This window comes from Passer domesticus, chromosome 5 (assembly GCF_036417665.1).
Source record: "Passer domesticus isolate bPasDom1 chromosome 5, bPasDom1.hap1, whole genome shotgun sequence".
NCBI lineage: Eukaryota > Metazoa > Chordata > Aves > Passeriformes > Passeridae > Passer > Passer domesticus.
In genome coordinates this window covers 44,324,918-44,340,211 of record NC_087478.1, presented here as the reverse complement: position 1 = coordinate 44,340,211, position 15,294 = coordinate 44,324,918, and positions in this window count along the sequence as shown.

Here is a 15,294-nt window from a genome sequence, read left to right as displayed (position 1 = left end):
CATAAATATAATTCAGCTTACTCAAAATGAGCGCATAGAATGAAATGTTAGCAATCTGGGTCAAAACGGCAGGAGAAAACATCTTTAATTTCCTCTCCCTCACATTCTCTTAACTGAAATCATGGCTAGTATTTTGCTAATATGTGTTTGGAAAGGAAAGGAGTTACAAAAAATGCCATAAATATGGGACTGGCCTGTTTCACTTGGCAGCAAAAATCAGTCAGTCTCTTACAGAAAGTGCTCATAGGAGAATTTCCGTTTTGAAATTAATCACTTGGCAGTGGTTGCCCTTTGCATCTTGAGAGCTCTCACCAGAGCTGAACCAGTCCACGGTCCATTTGTCCATTTGTTATTAATAATGAATATAGAAAAGAGAAAGGAAAGGATAAAGAGGAGCAGGAAATGGGGAAAGTGTTAAGACTCTTTCCCCTGTTTATGCATGTGGCAAGGACTTGCAAAAAAGTGAAACTAAGCCTTTCACCTAGAATTGGGCAACTATGCGGTTGCCCTTTCTCAGTGTAGCAAGACTGACTGAGAGGAAAAAAATGCTTAAACTTGCATCATCACTCCATCCCAGTCCCCAGTCTCTGCAGTGTAAGTCCTCATTACTGGACATGGTAGGTTTCCCAAATGAATGTATGTTCCTGCCTCTTCTTTAATAGGGTTCAAGAACTCTTGCCTGAAGCCAGACAAAGGGAGTACTTTTTGTCAATTTGACTCTGCTGTATAAACATTCTCATGTTGACATACTGATATACTTTTAATTATGGTACTTTAGAAATTTTGAAAAAAAGAAGACATGAAAAAGTAATTTTTCTCTGTAGATTAACTGTTCTTATTGGAAGAAATTAAGTAGGCTTCTCTGTTCACATGGATGAAAGGGCCATTTCTTTTCTGACATAGTTTAAGAAAGGTAAAAAGGGAAATGCTAAAGATATTTTTAGAACCATTGTTCTCTAAGTGGAGTGAAGACTGAGCTATTTGAAAGGGCTTCAGTGCTAAATACCAATACTATTTTACACTTTTGACAAAATTCTGTTGAAGATATCTAATTTTTTCCTCAGTCTGACATGGGAAAAATTCTGACCCTACATACTTCTTTGATTAAATAAAAGAATTTAAACAAACTTGTGAGATAACTTTTTAAAAATGAACTTATTGTTCCAGTGAGTCTGAAACTTCAGCTTTTTGAATTATTTCAGACACATTAGTTCAGATTTTCACAAGAGCTCCACAACCAACAGTATTATGAGTAAGAACTGTAAGAGCTGTGACTAGCGTACACAATGCTGCACACCTCAAAGTTCTTGGAACATTTCTTTAACCTGTAAGACACACAACATCAGATAAATAATATATTACACGTCAACATGTTAGTAAAATATTAGATATGGACTTTAGTAATGTTAAATCTTGTTTCTTCTTATGCCGAAGCCCTATATTGTTTAGCAAATTCCTTACCTGACATTTCCACAGTGAATGTTTGTTTTACATCTAGAAACCTCACTAGTTTTGCACAATGCCTTTTTATTTTTAAAATCAATGGAACCAGTCATAAGCTACCAATTTTGAAATAAATCTAGTTTCTGCATCGAGAGTATATAAGACATTTCAGCTGTGTTTAAAAGGCAAAAGTTATTGCAACTGTGCATTAAGAATTGAAAGTCATTCATAACATTCATAACATATGATTAAAAGCTGAGTTTGACTATTTTCAGCTAGGCACTGTCAAGAGCACTATGTGTTAATCAGAGAACCTGATAGATAGTACACTCCTAGGTTAGGTGAATGCCAAAGAGACCTGTACAGTACAAAAAAGAAGAAGAATGAAAATAATATCTAGGGACTAGAAGCTGTGTCTAAATTGCTTAGATACACAAAAGTATAAAATTGCAGGCAAAAAGAGCTAAAATAGGTAAAATTGTCAGCAACCATTTGTGAAGCAACTCTGCCTCCTATAGAGACTTAAAAATGTAAACTCATAATACTTTAAAATTTACTTATAAGGAATAATTATATTAGTATTTTTAATAGTAGTTAATTTCTAGTAATAAATAAACCCCCTCCCCATCAAATAAATAAGGATTAATATATTCAGAATGTATATTTTCCTGAAGGCATTTTTTGAAACAAAGGAGGGAAAACAAACACTTCATATAGGGGCTCAATTCCACTAAAATGCTGAATGCAAGCTTCTTGCATTCTGTTCTGTATTGATCTGGGTTATAATAAGGATAATTTCAGGATAAGTGACAAACATAAAGGCAAGAACAAAGGTATTTAACTCTTAGGGGTGTGTCAATCCCTAAACCTGAAATCACTTCTACATCATCCATCAACTGGTACAACCCCATAGAATATTTAAAAGTTTTAGAGATGCAGCTTTGTGAGATTATTTAGATCAGTCTGAAAATCTGACCAAAAGCTGTACATTCAGGGCAGAAGTTGTAACAGAAGATAGATCAATGGATTCATTGAGCAATCTTGTGGTCATCACTCTCATTCAGAAAAAAATCTTTGCATGCACAGGAGAGAGTTCCTGAAGTTTGACTGTCTCATTGAATAACATTGTATTTTCTTTGGATGAGAGGTTAAAATACAAAATGTAGGGTTTGGGGAGTTCTTATTAAATTAATTATGAACATTTTATACAGCTTTCATTCTTATCATATACCACCTCTTGTAACTGCAGTGTAGCAATCTGTTTCCCCTACATTCGCAAGTGAAAGAACAACTCAAAAATGGGCACTACCAGGCCCGTAATATTTCTGTTCTCTTAACAAGAGACATGCTTGGGTGTAAAGCTTAAATCTAGACCCGAGTTTCCTTACAATTTAGGGAGGGTCAGGAGAGCATTGCAGTTCTGCAGACCGGATGCAGAACTTCGGCTGAGATACTTGGGAGAAGGATGTTGTGGATAGATACGTATCTCAGAGTCTCATGCCTTTGTGTTTCAGGATGCATTCTGAATTTGGGTGTTGCCTTGTGCTAGTTCCATATTTAAACTTCCTCTGTGGTAAAACAATTACTTTGAGATTTTGGTGAGCGAAATAAAAAGGATTCATGAGTTTTGAAAAGACAGGGTAGTGAAAGTTATAAAGAGGAAAAATATACACAGAACACATGTGAAGAGGATATGAAATTTGGAAGGCTGAAACTCTGGTTTCTCCAGCCCATAAACCGTATTTCCTTCATGTGTTCAAATAATGCAGGCAAGAAATGATTGTTGTGCAGTGTACTCTCTGCCTTTGACAGGTCACTTTCTGAAAGGGAAAACAGCATGAAGTTATGCACGGAGAATGGCAGTTTAATGGCTGGTCCTAAACGGATGGATACGGTACAAAAAAAGGCTGGGGGTGTGTGATGGTGTCAGGGCTGTCCAACAGCAGCGGGCGTGCCATGCACACTGTCAGGAAGTCAGAGACCTCAGCAGGTGCCTGTGCCTGCATTCATCATCCCTCTCTGCATGACAACGTGATGCCCACATTGTGACTGCTCCTGTGCTAGCTCCCAGCTGCAATCCTTAATGAGAGCACTGCGAGCACTCCCTCTCTGTGCAGGCACTTGCACTGGTTTTGCCTGGGGGAGAGTTAATTTTCTTCATAGTAGCTCCTGTGGGGCTGTGGTTTGGATTTGTGCTGGAAACAGTGTTGATAACACAGGGATGTGTTTGTTACTGCTGAGCAGAGCTTGCACAGAGCCAAGGCCTTTTCTGATTCTCACCCCACCAGAGAGGAGGCCAGGGGTGCACAAGGAGCCAGGAGGGGACACAGCTGGACAGCTGACCCCACTGACCAAAGGGGTATTCCAGACCACATGGCATCACGCTCACATAAACACCTGGGGGAAGAAGGAGGAAGTGAGGCACTTTTGGGGTGATGGTGTTTGTCATCTCAAGGAAGCCTTGCACGTGATGGAGCCCTGCTCTCCTGGAGATGGCTGAAACCCTGCCTGCCCACAGGAAACAGTGAATGAATTCCTCGTTTGGCTTTGCCTGTGTGTGTGGCTTTTGCTTTATCTGTTAAAATGTCCCTGTTTATCTCAACCCCTGAGTTTTCTCACTTTTCCTATTCTCTTCCCCCCACCACTGTGAGGGATTGAGTGAACAGCAGCGTGGTGCTTTGCTGCTGGCTGTGGTTAAACCACAACACTGCAGAGTGACAGAGGCAGCATTTCAGTGTGAGGCTGGCAGTGTTATTCTGGGCTGCCTGCAGTGTTCAAAGTCAGGTGGGATAAATGAAAGTTTGTTGACAAGGAAATTGTTGTTTCTTGTTCTGTATCTTCCTCCTCATCCCAAGAAGTTAGTTTCTAGAATTTGTTGTTGTTTCAGTGACACAGAAATATTATCTACCTTGACTTTTTTTTTTCTCATTAAGCTTGGCTGTAGGAAGATTATCATACACAAAAGCTTTAATTTATATTCTTGTTATATTACTACAACAGAGACAGTTACATTGAATGAATATTGTTCTATATTGAAATGCTTTTCATTAGGTAATTTAATTGATGCATTTGGTGCTACCACAAGGAACTCCCAAGAAAAGGTAGTATTTTAGCTTAATATACTATGTATGAACACTTTCCAGCCTGTATGGCAATTGCTCATCCTTCTGTCTGAAGCAATGGTCTCATGGCAGAAGCTTAATGGCTGCAATTCCATTGGGCAAGCTAAGGCTCTGTTACTCACTTAGAGAGTTATTGTCTTAATTCTTTGTGTCTGGATGATCACAAAGAATGTAATTAATAATAGATTGGAGATAAAAATAAGAGGGTCTATTCATCAAAGACTGTGTCCAAAGGACGTAGGAACTCTGGCCAGCTGGGCTGATTGTTTTATGCAATGACTGTGTCATTTGTACAGCACATGCCTAATAGTAGCTGCTGAAGTCACTGAACTGCATTTTTCTCTGGAATATGTAAGCATCTTACCAACTTTGCAAATTGCAAAGATACATTTTCATAGATGAGGCTGAGTTTCATAAATAGAGACTGCTAAATATGTTGTATGACTTAATTTTTTAATATGACTCTAATCCAAATGCAGAAAAATTGAATAGAGAAAAAGTTTGTAGCAGAAGGTAGCATGGGAAGAAAGACTCAAAAATGTTTTGGAAATATTTTTATTATGAAGGGTTCTTCCATCAAGCACCTAGCTATGGTTCCTAGATTTATCTGAAGGGGAGACATTTTTTATCATCTTTTTAAGCGCTTTAAAAGCTGACCTTTTTTATACCCACTATTTGCTCTTCTACAGTCTGTGGTGGGAGAGGATTTTTTTGTTGTTCTGCAAACAGCATCATTTCTTCCATACACAGCCATGTATGATGGACTCACAGGAGGAGTACATCTTAGAGGAGGAGGGGGTTGGCAAAGGTGTGGGAGTCAGACAACTGGTGTGCTGGAAGCAGCAGAAATGAGAGGAAAAGAAGAATATGGGGCAAAGTATTTTGAAACAGATTTTGCAGTTATTGATGTGAGCAGGGACTGATAGACCAGATTAGTGTATGAGTGTAATGGGACTTCATGCTCTACAAGATCAAAATAGCAAATGCCCCATTATGGCAATTATCAACTGGTAAAAGCACAATAGATGAAGTTGATAAAGTACTTCTGTGTTCATTAGCCTCGCTATGTGACAAACGTGTTATAGGGCACCATATGCTAATGCTTTACCTGACAAACAGAAAATGTTAATGGAAATTATAGAAAGACAAATTATAAGGAGACCAATCCATGTTCAGCCATTACAAATCCAACTAAATGTTCAGCCTACAAATACTTATTGTTGAGTCTGTGGTCAGCATCCAAAATTCTTTCTTCTGATCCAAATGTTGAGGGCATTTAGGTCAGGCAGCATCTTGCTTGCAACTTGGCTACTGGGAGCCAAGACACAACCATTTAGATTTTCAACTCAGGGAAACAGCTAATTCATTTGGCCTTGAAGAATATTGAAAGGCAAATAAATGATCAAGCATTGTCATGCATTCTTCGGGGAAAAGCCATTTGTAATCAATATTTGCAAAACAAAAGACACAAAGAACTTGGGCTGAGCTAAACTGCAGCTTTTTAATAAGAAAACATACTAATTTTACTTGTGTACATGTGGGTCCCTGCCTTCTACCATATGTCTTAAGGTTTTGCATGTACTGTTTTACCTATGTTAGATTTTTGATGTAGCATTCTATTAAAGTAGTTACTTTTTGTTCTGCTCAGGAAAAAGCCTTTTGATCATCAGATACCAGTGGATTCTGATATGTTTTTAAGAATTTTACCATTTCCCTTTGTGGCTGAGCCAGGATTTTAATATTCACTCAAAGGTCTGGGTAGAACAGGAGGTATAGACTTTTACCAATACGGAATACATCCCCTCCAGAATGGTACTAGTTAACAAGCTATAGGGAGGAAGGACTCTTTTCCAGATCTTTCTCAAATCCTTCCAGGCAAGTCCTTCCAAAGCTCTGAAGAGCCCTTCAACACCTACATTCAGAAGATCTAAGGGTTCTAATTACACCAGGTCTTCACCACTGACACAGATGATGATGATGAGACAATAAGATCTCAGTGTGTTCTTTCTGTTTTTTATTAACCTACAGTGAGTGTTACAGACATAACTGGCTTCTATTGGTTGCATATATCACCACAGGATACTATGATACTCAGGGTACCAGCAAAAAAAAAAAAAAAAAAAGAAAAAAGCTGATTTGTGTAACTGATCTGATCTAAATTTGGTGTTCATTTCTAGTTTAAGGTCTCAGAACACAGATATACCTGTACAAACTCTTTGGAGTTATTACATTTACCTCAAGATTCAAGCCTATGTACTGCTGGTGCCCAGGAAAAATTATACGGTAGCTGGAAAGGAATAAAAACTCAACAGGATAAAACAAGCACAATAACAGGAAAAATGAAGATGTAAAAAGGAATGGGTTGTTTTTGAGGTTAGTGGAATGGGGCTCTATGGCTAAACCCAGCTGGCCTGGAGGAAGAGAAAAATAGGGTAAATAAAAATATGTAAATAAGAAGCATTGCCAATTAAGTTTTAACATTATTTGAACAATAAATTAGCAATGTTTAATAAAAATCTAAATATTAACTGGCAGGGGCAAAGATATGTAAGCAGAGAGATCTTAAACAACCAGCACATATATTTGGTATTCTCAGCAATGTATTTCTTCCAAGGAAAATTTCAAAGCACAGCACAATAATCTCAACAGTTCTCCCATTCTCTGGACCAGATTTTCTTCCCTTTTTTGAATCTCTGCAAGCTTTAATGGTTTCAAAAATGTTGCAGAGGGACAGTTAAATTGTTCTGTAGTTAACTCTTGCAGATAGAAGTTAGGAGAGATCTGGGAGAAAGAAAAAGAAATTTCTGAATAAAGAAAGAAAAAGTAGTAATAGAGATCAAAATATGCTTTGGGGCAAGCAGTTCTTTATTATTGCAGCAGCTGCAGCAGGTGATGGTAAGCAATGAGGGTAAGGTAGGCTGCTGTGCACCATCCTGAGGCACCTTGGCATAGGAGTGTCACCAAAGCTACACATACTGCCACAGCTTGTAGGAATTGAAGAAAATAGTCATGACAAACTTAGGGATGACAGGGGCCAGAGAGGCTTATCAAATTCCTTTGAGCATTTTCTAGATAAGTACTGCCACCAAAGTGACTGCTCCAGCTTTTAGATCAGTGCAGCCTCTGTGGGTAGGCTGAACTGCAGGACACTTTGGGACAGTGAATGTCTCCTGTCCTTTGCCTAGTGTTCAGATGGGAAATTGCTCGTTAGTGATTACTAACACTGACTCAAGCTCACAACCTTCTCATGATTCATATCCTCTGTCCAATGGGGCTTGAGAGCCTTGGGCAGCTCATGAGCCATTGAAGTTGCTCTGCTGCTGCTGTGTCACACAGTGAGTTATGGATTAGCAGTGGCACTGTGTCAGTGGCACTGTGCTCTGACCCTCAGCCACCAGAGCAATGTGGTGGGACAGAAGGGCTACAGAAGAATTCAGCTGTCCATCTAAACTGGCCTCAGCTGGGAGAAGGAGGCAGTGGCACCTTGTGGGTCTAGTGTAACCACCTTCCTGTGGGCCTGTGCTGATGTGCCCTCTCTTCAGATGTCAGGGGAGTTGCTTTTTGTGATATGGAGATTTTGGTATGCTGCTCAAAGACTCTGAAATATTATGCACATTGAATACTATACGTAATAGATATTGCATATCATTAATATTATATTGCCAAATTCAATTTTACTTTATTTGTTTTGAGGTTAAAAGCAATTTAAAATGTCAAATGATTAGGATACACTTTGTAAATTAGACTTTTGCATATTATCCAAACAGAAAACCCAGCAATTAGACATGGAGCCAGAGTTGTACAACACAGTTATGGGATCAGAGAGTTCACAGAAATATTTTAGAGTTTTTAAATCTGTGTTCCAATCACTGCCCTAGAACTCTATGTTCACTTTCATAGTACCATCTATGTCTAACCTATGTACTTGAGTCCATATAAAGCCAGTGCATTTTCACATACTTCCAGATTTTGGTGTCTGCTGGACCCAAGGTCTGCAGTAGCCTTGTGCTCCCTCTCCTGTGCAGGGCTGCACAAAAGTGAGGGCAATCAGGGTAGCACATTCAGCTGCTTTTGATGTATTTCCCCCACTTTAAATTCATGGAGTTAAGAATATAAGCCACATGGTGGCCAGGTGGCATGAACTTTAAATCTTCCAGGTGTTATTTTTAACTATTTCTAAGAAGAATATCTCATAACTGCTTCCCATAAAAAGGCATAAGCCTCTCCCCAGTTTAGTTGAAATGGGAGAGGAAATTAGTTATGAATTTTAGAGTTTACTTTTAGGGATCAGTAGAGTGTGATAAAAGCATTTAGAACGTAATTGGTGAAGTGAACCCAAACAGAAGGACATTCTTTGTGAAACAAAACATTACATTGCCCTATCTTATTACTCAGGTCAGATTGCAAAATGTTTTTACTGTGACTGTAACAGATTCTGCCATTAGCAGATGCATATGCAGAGTACATGCATGTCGACCCAGGAGATAATTAACAGGAACAGAAAACAGCGTGACCAAAAGCCCCTGGTTCCTCTCTGCAGCATTGTATCATCCCTTCTGGGTGTTATAGAATGCAGTATTATCAACCAGTATTAAGGCAGGGTTTAATCTCAAGCCTCAGGCTGTGCCAGCTTCTGCATTGCTCTATAAATCATACTTTCTTAGCACAGTTTGGTTGGGTATGAAAAAGGTGTTTATATCTAAGTTTCAAAGTCAGCACTTGCTGATGCAATTAACTAATCTACAGCTCTCAAAGCTGAAGCTAGTTGTTTATTTTTAGGTAGAACTACTTTTCATCTGAAAGTGCTGACTTATCAAAATTGGAGTGTTTTGTGGGAAGATGTTTTAGCAAAAATGGAATAGAACTGTCTGCTGAGGAGGCATGAGGAAAATCTACCAGCTTGATTGAGCAAGGGGCAATGGCAAGTTGGGAACCCATAGCTCTGAAGCAGGTCTTTGCAAACTTGGCTTTTCTGTTCTCAGCTTTTACAAACCTCACCTCAGGACTGCCAGCAGTGGGGAAATCCTTAGTGTTCAGCCCTGAACTGCCCATCTACCCTAAACATTGGTGTAGCAAGGCTTGGGGAACATGAGGGAGCTTTGTGGAAAGATAAAAAACACAGAGATCTGTGCTTTTCAAAACCATGATTTTGAAATTTCTTTCCTGTGACAATTTGAGGTTTTTAGTCTGAAAGAGAAGAGGCTTTTTACATTCAGCCAAAAATTTCCTGTAACTAGACAATAATGTCTGCAAATGTATGTATACTGCATTAGCTTCCCTTTTTCTCAACTGTCTACACAAGGTTTCTTAGACCCTACCTATTTCAGACATGAAAAAAGAAGTTATGAGAAACACAGAAGCAGTAACCAAGGGAAAATGCTGACAAGCAGTATGGTATGGACTAGCCAAATGGAAATCCCACATTGCAGTTATACCATTTTTGAAAAGAATTTAAGAATGCATGCATTAGTAGATGTTATTCACAGGAGTTTTGGGGTACATACACATCCTTGTCCCACACTCTCCATCTCTGGGTTGCTGCATTTAAGACTTGCAGTTTTACCTTGTTGTATTTGCCTTTGGACAAAGCACAAGCATAGCATATTCTCTGAACAGTGACTCTAAAGATCGAGTCAGAAGCTGTGAAATAACTACTCTCAGTTCCCTGAACAAGCTTGCTATGAACTGTCTCCTTTGTTCTCTCCCAAGGAGAGTACTTATCTCTGTAATTTGCTTGGCAGCCGAGCCAAAACCCTCTACTATTCAAGGTATTTTGAAACTAAAAGGCATTGTTTAAAATATTGTTTTATACTGAAGAGTTATATAAAATAAGAGAGATACTTACAAAGGTAACTTAAATAGTTCTCTACACAATTAAACTACTATAATTACACTGCTAAGGTAATATTTGTATGACTTACCCAGAATGAGCTTTTTTTTTCCCTTGACGCTCTGATTCTCTTTTAAAGTGACACAATGATGTAATTCTTGACTAGGCTACTGTACTGTGTTTACTAGGACTTGAAGTTTTCAGTATTTAGGTATTCTGATCAGTAAATAATGAAAATTTGATTGATACAGGATGGATCAGTGCTGCCTTTCAGACTTGGCCTCCTGTCTCTTATAAGCAATTTCTATAATGTTCAGTGCAGTTTGCTGTTTTGGTGTCAGTGTTCAAGATGCTTCAAGACCTGCCCCAGCTTATCTAAAACATCTCACAAAGTGCCAGGAGGAGGAGTGTGAGGAGCAAGCTCAGAAGAAGAGCAGTTATCAAAAGGGAGCTGCTCACTTTCTTGAGGCTGCTGGCCACCAGTTTATCCTAACCTTGTGCTGCTTTCCCAGTAATCACACTGAAAATCCTGTTGTGATTATCAGACATTCCTTGAACAATGCTGGGCAATAACACAAGAATTTTAATTCTTGATTGGCCAAAATATGCCTTTTTGTACAGTGGGAAATTGGAAAGGAATGTGAGAAAAGTGCACGTGTAGAATTGCAGTTCCTAATATATGTTCCTGTCTTCTGGTAATCTAAAGTTCATAAATGTCTAAGGACAGAATTTGTGTGATATTAGTTTTTAAAATGAGAAGTATTCTTATCTTTTTACAAATGTAGGAGCCTGTTTGAAGAAGTAGAAGAGTATATAGGGGTTCCTCACTTTTGATCTGGATTTTGCTTCTTTCATTAGATGCAAAATTTCCATAGCCTGTGTCAGGCCATGAAGCTCTTCTCCAAGCCAGGAGTTTGGAAAGTACTTATTCAGAAAATTTCTTATGATTCTTAATGGTTAATTATATATGGAATTTACTACTGGCATATGAGGAACTAGAATGAATGCCTTTAATGTTCAAAAATTTATAACTTTCTCTTCTATCTTTCTAGTATTTAAATAGTTCATTTTCATATTGCCTACAATACTCTTGCATATGTGTAAGTGTTGCTACTACTGGTCTTTTATGGCTGAAATGTTGAGAGCTGTATTCAAATTTCAGTTTCTGCATTTTTCTCAATAGTAAAGGATATTTGCCTCCCAAATTATAAAACAGTTGGACATATTTTACTTTTTTAGTGCCACATATATTCTCTTGTCTATCCTTGAATGCAAATAAGTTTTTTTAAAAAAGCCAATGCTGTGTATACCATGTAATGTCATGTGAACTTTGCACTGGAGATAAATAGAATGTGGTGACATTTCCACAGCTGTGGCTGAATAATCTGGAAAGGTTAGGCAGGACTACCTTTTTTTTTTGTTTGAATAAATAAAATTGATCAGTTTGCAGTCAGTGGAGGTCATCCATTTTGGGCTTGGGCTCACTGGACCATATCCAAAACCTGCTGATGTACTTTCCTCTACCCACTTGCATCCGTCTGTGGGGACAGAAAACTCTGGTTGCTGAGTACAGAGGCCAAGCAGCGTTAGCTTCAAACTAGGATTTAGAACAGATGGAGCCCCAGCTGACACTGACCTGCAGCACCCTCTCGTGGCTTTTCTCCTCACCCTTGTGCGCTGGCTGGGATATGACCCCATGTACAGACCAGTTGCATTTCTTCGGTTTGTTGTGTTCTGTACCCTCTGCCTGTCACATGTTGCCTCTGGTTTTATACAGAAATCATTGTCTCTCTGGCTGAGGGCAGCATCGAGGAATTGGAAAGGTGCCTGCCAGCCTCATCGGCAAAATCTGGGCATGAATGGAAATCAGAATCAATTAATAAATAATAAGATTAATATTTCGCTAAATACACTATGTGCTCTATGCCCTTTTACTGTTCCTAGTATAAAACCTTCCATTTATCCCATCTGATATCCAAAGCCCAGCAGCACCACTCCAGAGGAGCAGCCCCTGCGGTGATGCGGGGACTGCACAGACCCCGCTCCCGGCCCCAACCCGCCAGCCGGAGCCTGCCCGTGTTTCAGCACACGGACACCCGGGCTGGACCGGGGAGCGGAGCGGAGATCATCACCAACACGAGCCTGAGGGGTTATCGCACCTCCGTGCCGGGAGCGCCAGCCCCTGCGGGGTCGTGCGGGAGCAGGGACATGGCGTGGGCAGCGCGGGGACACCGCGTGGGCAGCGTGGGGACACCGCGTGGGAAGCACGGGGACACCGCGTGGGCAGTGCGGGAAGCTCGCCCGCCCCGCCGGGGACCCCGCTGGACGGAGAGGAGAGCCCTCCCTGCTCCCAGCTGAGCTGGGCGAGCTGCGGGAGCTTATGGAAAATTGCATTTCTGCAGTGGGTGTGCACTGACAGAGACTTAGTCTGTCTTTGACATGCATCCGGGAGCCACAGCCATCAGCCTCAACAAAGTTCAGGCACAAAAATGAGTTAGGGGACGTACAGTCTTGGGTATCAGGAAAAGGTTTTTCACCCAGAGGGTGGCTGGGCTCTGGAACAGGCTACCGAGGGAAATGGTCGCAGCACGAAGCCTGACAGATCTCAAGGAGCATTTGGACAGTGCTCTGAGGCACAGGGTGTGACTCTTGGGGTGTCCTGTGCAGGGCCAGGAGCTGGACTCAATGATCCTGATTAGTCCCTTCCAATTCAGCTTATTTTATGATTCTATGAAAGTTGCTCCATGTGGAGTGTGTTTTGTGTCAGCAGGGAAGTGGGCAGTGTGTAACTTGCATCAGGAGACAGGGATAAAAACCTGCACTGGAAATGTAACCCCAGGCAGGAAGCACAAGAAAGCCTCTCAAGCTGGATGCTGCTGGCATTCAGTGATTTGAATGCTGCACCTCAAATACCATGTTCAGTTTTGGGCCCCTGTCTGCAAGACAAGGGTTTGAAGTTCTAGAGTCCGTCCAGAGTAGGATAATGGAGCTGGTGAATTGGCTGGAGCACAAGTCTGATGAGGAGCAGCTGAGAGAGCTGCGGTGGTTTAGCCTCGAGAAAAGGAGGCACAGATGAAATTTTATTGACCTCTACAACCACCTGAAAGGAGGTTGTATCAAGGTGAAGATCAGTCTCTTCTCCTAAATTACAGGCTGTAGGACAAATGGAAATGGTCTCAAGTTCTACCAGGGCAGGTTTAGATTGGATATTAGGAAAAATTTCTTCAGTGCATAGACAGATATTGAAAAAAGTTGCCCAGGCAAATGGTGGAATTACCATTCCTGTAAGTGTTCAATAAACATATAAATGTGGCACTTGGGCACATGGTTTAGTGGGGAACATGGCAGTGCTGGGTTAAGGGTTTGACTCAATGACCTTAAGGGTCTTTTCCAACATTAATAATTCTGTGATTCTGTGAACATGACTGTGAACCAAGAACAGAGCCTGCAATGTCACACAGGCCTTACGCAGGCTGGCCTACAGGGCTTTGAGCTGAATGGGGTTAGGATGAACGGGGATCAGGCTGAAAAGTGACCAGGCTGAATGGACCCCTTTACGTGCTGCTGGAGTAACCAGGGGCAGGAGGCAGCTGGGACACACTGGGAGCAGGGCAGTGTGGTGTCATGGCTAAGGAGGGATAAGCAGCAGGTCCCTGGGGCTGTGTGCCCACAGAGGTTGCTCAGAGCTGCTGGTGTCACCAGCTGTCTGCATTTGTCCTGCTGTCCTCATACTGGCAGGCATCGGGCTCTTTGCAGCATCAGGAACAGGAGGAAAAACCAATAATTTATCAGGACGGACTGTTGTGCCTGCTGGGAATGTCCACAGCAGAGAGAGCCTTGCAAGTACTGTTTCCACTCCTGTCTGACACTGAACCTGTGCTGCACTGGGACTGGCCCGGTACGCGCACGCTGTGGGCAATCACTAAGATTTCTGCTCACTGCTTGTACAGTTCTGTCTGCCCAGACACGTGGAATCCCAAACACAGCAACTCCTCAAAGGTAAATGTGTCCGAGGGGAAAAGGAGAATCTGGGAAAACACACTGTCAAAAATTACTGTCATTTTAACCAGGGCTATGGAAGGAGGGAGGAAAAGAGCAAAATGGAGGAACAGCAATGCAAAGCGTACTGGGCTTTTCTGGGAGCTGGTAGTAGAAAGCCCTGCTCTGCACTTTAAAAGGTGTTTACTAAACCTGCACTTAGCTTTCTGTGGGCTTTCTCCACATTCTTCATGTGTCCTTTTGCACTATGGAGTATCTACATTGTGTTTCTTCAAAGTCTATCGCAATAAGGCTGATTTTTCTCAGTTTTGTATCTACTTCTAAAAATAGGTAAGTATGGTCAGCTGCCACATTTTGACACTCTATTGTAGAAAGCTGGGATTAGCCACATGAAGGGCATGCTGACTGAACTTGGTAAAGTCTGCTTTTTATGGATCTGACAAAGACTAACATGGAAAATATAGACCCTCATGTTTTATTTCAATTTAATTCTGTAGATGGGGTAAACAGATGTGCACCTTACTGTTTCAACCACTGAAATGAAATATTCGTTTTGATCTATCAGCTCACTATAATAGAAATAAATGCTTTGCTACATTATTTTATTTGCTGTCCAAAGGTATTTTGTTTAAACTTCTACACAATCTTGTTTTAAGCTCTTCTCTGCAAATCCCAAGATTGGGGTGACACCCCCTGTTCTGTGCACACCTTTTGTCTTAGCGAGCACTACCACCTAACTCTTTCCTTGCAGCCTGTGCCACTGTCTCTATTAACATGATGTAAACACCTGACCATCTAATTTTCATATTCTTATACAATATTGAATGTAATGAGATCCTGAGGCTGCAGGCACTACCACAGTAGGGCAGGAGTAATTACAGGAACACCAGTAATGCAATT